Source organism: Vicugna pacos, chromosome 11 (genome assembly GCF_048564905.1).
Source record: "Vicugna pacos chromosome 11, VicPac4, whole genome shotgun sequence".
Taxonomy (NCBI): domain Eukaryota; kingdom Metazoa; phylum Chordata; class Mammalia; order Artiodactyla; family Camelidae; genus Vicugna; species Vicugna pacos.
This window is the reverse complement of record NC_132997.1, coordinates 29,280,342-29,286,052: the sequence shown is the minus strand read 5'-3', so window position 1 is coordinate 29,286,052 and position 5,711 is coordinate 29,280,342. Positions and strand designations below refer to the sequence as shown.

At 49.9% G+C, this 5,711-nt stretch overlaps 1 pseudogene; it reads right to left on the bottom strand.

Moving 5' to 3' along the window:
* Positions 1-4,270: 4,270 nt before the first annotated feature.
* Positions 4,271-4,390, bottom strand: LOC116277559 (small nucleolar RNA SNORA31; annotated as a pseudogene).
* Positions 4,391-5,711: the final 1,321 nt, after the last annotated feature.

Genomic DNA, 5,711 nt, shown 5'->3' with positions numbered 1-5,711 from the left:
ATCCATCAATCTTGCGTTGCAGCACCAAATAAGGTGCTGGGGCTCGCTAGGTAATAAACAACGGTCACAGCGCGGGCTCGGCAAGGAGACAGCACAGCGGAGAGCGAGGGCAGGCCTGACGTCGCCGCGTGCGGTCCTGGCCGAGCAGGCTGGCCCACCCCAGGGTGCAGGGGCCCCGTACTTGTCCTTGATGGATGTGCTCAAGGCAAGAAAGGGGAAACCGAGGCTAGGCAGCGTTTGGAAACGTGTCCGTGGCACTGTCCCCGGGGCCAGGAGGCTCTCCCAGGGCGTGGTATGGGTTGAGCCCCCATCTCACAGCCCCACGTGGCTTTTGGCAATGTCACCCACACACAGCCAGGCCCCGAGTGACAAGAGCACGGATGTCACTACTGGAGCTAACAGAACTGCTCAGCTGTCAGAGTGAATGGTTAAGCACCTATTATAAAAACTGGAGCCTTAGCTATCCCAGGACAGCTGCTTGTAGAGGGCTGGGGAACCCACAGACATTTAAGGCTGGCCCCTTCTCATGGCACGTGAGGACAGCTTGGCCGGAGAGAAAAGCGCTCCAGGAGAGAAATCTGTGAACAGAGCATCGAATTTCCCATCCAGGGCCACGCGGGGCGGGGCCACACTCAGCCCATCTTCTGCACAGAGGGTCAGGCATCGGCTTCATGGGCAAGGGGGACCGAGTTCTTCCGCCTGTGCTTGTGTGTGTTTTCAGCTTTTCTTACAAAGAGATTCATCTGGGGCTTGTGTCCTCTATAGCCATGTAGAGGAATAACTGATGAGAAGACCCCAGGATTTTGAGCCTGAAAGACCTGGCTTTGAATCCCAGCTGTGCCCATCACCACTGGTGAGACCTTAGAGTGTCCAACCTGCACACTCAGCTTCCGTTTGTCCCTAAAATGGGGCTTTCATGAATGAGAGTCAAAAACAGCGCGCCAGAAGGTAGGTTCTCAATAAATCGTAGTTGCCACAGAAAAGCATGAGGGCTCTTATAAACTTGAGTGATAAATTTCCTATAGGTTGTTAATGGCTAGGAAGTGTCCTCACTCCCGTACATTTTCATGGTGCAGGGCTTTTTCAAACAGGCTGCGGCTTTAAAAATGCAGATGCTTTCTGCCCAAGAGGAAAAAGCTTTCCGAGAGAAGCCAAAGGGCATCCTGTTCTGATTAGCAGGACTCCATCTGCACTCGGATGCCTGCTCTCACCCGACACAGAAGGCTGAGCAGGGATCTGGATCAGAACTGTTTGAAATGCGACTGCAGGGAGACCAGACTGCATCGCCGTTATCTTCCTGCCGGTCATCCTCAGGGAAAATGCACTGAAGGTTTGGGAAGAAGCCTCAGGTGGAGAAGGCGCAGCTCCTGGGCTGCCTCGGAGGTGGCCAGCTTTCTGTGCTGCCGACGGCAATGTGGCCGCCACACTTGGTGCAGGGAGGTATGGCCGCCATATGCATTTCGTGCCTGCACGTTGATTGGACCTGTTGCTGTTTGTTCTCCACAATTGCTGTCTGAGTGGAAAATTAGAAGAACCATATGCATTCACTTCACATTGTCCAGGATGGAAAACTCTGATCATTTGTCCCAGAAGAAAAATATCTGTGAAGCCACCAGATATTAAGCCTTAAATGTCATGGAGTCGTGTAACCTCTGATGGGCCAAAACGGTGAGGGAAGTGAGGCAAAAATGGAAAACAAATTAGGATATTTCTAAAAAGAACAAGATTAAACCTTATGCACAACCTATTAGTTTTAGTTGTGAGTTTGCCATTCATATTTCTCCCACAGTGAAGCCACATTAAGAACAGTAGATTAAATAAATAAAGAATAATGGAAGAAGATGATGATTGTCATTTGTCACCCATAAGGACCCACATTTCCACTCTGTGGCAACAAAAATCAGTCATCTAAATGTTAACAAGTAGAACACATTATAAACACTTAGTTATATAGTATTATCCCCGTAAAGCCATTACAACTGAAATAAAAACTGTTTTTTATTTTAACTATTAATATTCATCAAATGTTAATGAAAACATCCAACAAATAATTATGAAAAACACATTGCTTAAGTAATAAAGATGAAAGAGATGATAATCATTGTGAATATTTAATCTGCAAAATAAAGAACATACCATTAATAAGACTTAATTATGTCATTAAATATTTAATTTTACCTTCACTACTAAATTTTGTTTGCATTTTGCATATTTTAAATGTAAAAGCTGCTTAATAAGATTTGTAGTTTCAGCAACGTCAAATGCCAGAGCATTTAAGTTTGACTGACTGTCTTCATCAGATTGGTCAGACGCCATTTTATTTATCATTAAATGAAATGAACGACCCTCCTTGCATTCACTGCATGTTCTGTTTTATCCCAAAGCGGTTTAATAATTGATTCTGGGTTATACCCACTAAAGTTATGTTTTCTCACGGTGAAGAAAAATAATTGCTTTCTCTTTACATTTGTTTTCCAGTGAGTATCACACAGTGTCCCGCATTTCCTGCTGATTGTGCAGGAGAATGCGGCTTGTGTTCTGCCTCAGATGGCTGTAGAATAGGTCCGACACCATCCACAGTCAGACCACTTACTGGGGGGAGGGTGTAGCTCAGTGGTAGAGAACATGCTTAGCAGGCACGAGGTTCTGGGTTCAATCCCCAGTTCCTCCATCAAAAAATAAAATAAATAAAAAGATTTTTAAAAGAGTGAAAAAAACACAACCAATTAGACCATTCATTTCCTGAGAGTCGATCTTATCACTTAGAACTCCTGCTTCCGGCTAAACCTCATTTCACCCGTTTAAGGTCACAGAGAGTAAGTTAACCCTCAGCCTCACCCTCGCACACAGTGAGAGCCTGTCTGTTTCAAGTGCTCCGAGCAGGGCCAGGCTGGATCCCTCGCGGGTCCATCACAAGGACCCTCACCCAGCTTGGATGACTCCTGGGAGCCTGTGGTGAGCATCTGTCCCTGACCCCATCCAGTGACATCACATCAGGAGCTGGAAACCAGCTATGAAGCATCTCCCCCAAAGACCCTGGCAAATGATACAAATCAGGGCTCACCCCCCACCCCTGAGAGTCCGTTGTTAAATATTGCCCAGCACATGGCAGCCTATACCTGCGGGGATCAGGCCACGACACCCCACCCCTATCCCACCGTCTCCTCCTGGGTCCTGACGACCCAGTGGAGGAGGACAGGACAGGTGCTCTGTGGCTGCCAGCAGGCCAGGGCGCCAGGAGCCCAGCCAGGCTTGGAGCAGCTCTGGGCAGCGGGGCAGGTGAAACTTTCTCCCTCTGCGTCTGCGACTCCTGACCAGCTCTGGCTCTGGTCAGCGGGCGAGGCAGGGGGGGAAATGACCACGCTCAGCTTTTCCTTCGCTGCCAGAATATAAAAAGCTTTTTGTGGGGAGAGGAAGGCCCCTTCTCTCATGCACGTCTCCTGATGCAGCCGCTGCCCAGGCTGGCTCTGGACAGAGGCAGGAGACTGGCCATCCCAGCTGGGCCAGGCTGAGGGCTTTCCGGGGATAGATGGGCATTTGGTGCATCCTTGTCCCAAGGACGGTCCTAGGCAGCCCTGCGGGGCTCTCCTGACAGGTACTCTCTGTGAGGCTCAGAACAGGGGTCTGGAGAGGCAGGGCCACGGGAAGACAGAAGTCTGCTGGGAAAGGCCTCTTCCTCCTCTGACAACGGCTGGACAGGACAGGAAAAGCAGAGAAGGAACCAGAAGTCCTCAGGAGAAATCCAGTGTTTCCATCCTCAGGCGTAGGTGAGAGTCTGTAGCAACATCTTTCATCCGTTTAGAAACTCAATGACCTAACCTCTGGGCTTTGGGGAGGCCTGAGCCCCCAGACGCTGGGAGAGGCCTGTGGAAACGCTGGTCTGGCCTCCTCCCTCCCGACCACCAGGCCCGCACAGGCTCGTTGCTTTCCCAGGCCTGTGAGGCCTCTCAGGGATTCCCAGTCACTGGAAACACGCTCTTCTGGGTTTCCATTTCCAACTGGGCTGGCAGTGCCGGACCCACGTAGAGATGGAGGCGGCAGGCTGGGGTATCCGCCTGTGGACTCAGACAAACAGGCCCGTCCCAGCCCCCCGCAGCCGCCTCGGCCTGTACTTCCTTCCCCGGGACACGCAGGCCCTTTTTATTTTTTATTTTTGCTTTGTTTTGTTTTTGCTTTTTTAAGTTTAAAAAATTTTTGCTTTTTTTTTGGTTGTTGTTTTGGTCTTGGTATTTTTTGCTTTTTGTTTTGTATTTTTTCTTTGTTTGTTTGCTGATGTATCCCCTATTCAGTATGGCCTGCCACCCAGACAGAAAGTGCAAGGATTTTTCTATCTTGCCCTAGTGCAAACCAAGAGAACAGCAGGCTGTTCAGGGTCTGTCAGTGGACGCAAACACGAGGGGCCCTTTTTAGATGAGCTGCTGGGCTAAATCTGCTACTTTAAAAGAGCAACCAACAGCCAGGGTAACACTGGGGCCGGCTGCCGGACCCCTCACGCTTAGATTTGATCAGCTCTCCCGGCTTTCCTGCATCTGCGGTGGGGTGTCAGGCAACCCCAGGGCTACTGGTTTAATCGTAGTGACAGTGGCGGGGGGGTCCTCACTCCAGAGGGGTTCTGCCCACACAGGGGACACCCAGACACAGGCTGGAGCCCGTTTTCCCATCAGCAAGAGGCTGATTAACTGTCCCCGGGGATGCAGAGGCTGAGACGCGGGGCTGCAGCCGCCACTTAATGACTCCTGCACTCTGCCCGCCTCCTCCTGCCTGTCCTGTCCTTCCTTCTAAGGGCCTGCTCAGGGGCTGCGCCCTCTGCAATGGCCTCCTTGGCCTCCCAGCTGAGATTAGGGTCCCTCTCTGGCTCAGCAGACACGCTGTGCATCAGCCCTTCACTGCCTTTACTCACGACAACATGGTCTATCTTTCTCCTCTCCTAGACTAAGGACCATCTTTGTGTCCGCAACAGTGTCTTGTACATAGTAAATGCTCAGGAAACGCCTATAAGTAGTTGCTTCAAATGAATGGAAGACCCCTACCTTCCTTTGAATCACGGCTCAAGGGATTGCCTCTCCCAAGAAGCTTTTTTTAAGTTAACCAAGGACAACTGCCCCTTTCAGAAGAACCCAATCCTCTCTTATTTTTAGATATAGTTAATGGGGCAGAATTAATAAAAATACACAATATTTATTAAGCACTTACCACTTCAGGCACTGTGGCAAGCATTTCACCTGCCTTCCCTTCCTTAGTTGTCACAACAGCCCAATGAATTCAGTGCTATTAATATTATCCCCACTTTCCAGATGATGAAACTGAGGCCCAGAAAGGTTAAGAAACTTAAAGTCGACATATCTCCAAAGGGGTGAAGTCGGCCTCACACTCATCCAGTGTGACCTTAGACCTGCTTACCCACGAAGTCCCACCCCTTCTGGGTTTTTTGTTGGTTGCATCTGGAAGGCATGACTGAAAGCCCTGGAGCGGCACTGCATAACAGAATGTTCTGTGACGACGGGACGTCCCGGATCTGCACTGTCCGGTCAGCAGCCTCCGGCAGCATGTAGCTGCTGTGCGCCTGAGATGTGGCTCGTGTGACTGAGAAAATAAGTTAATTAAAGGACTGAAATGGCCACATGTGCCTGATGGCTACTGTATTGAGAGCTCCAGAACATAAAGGGTCCATTTAGAGGGGAGGGATGTGCTCAGTGGTAGACCACATCCTC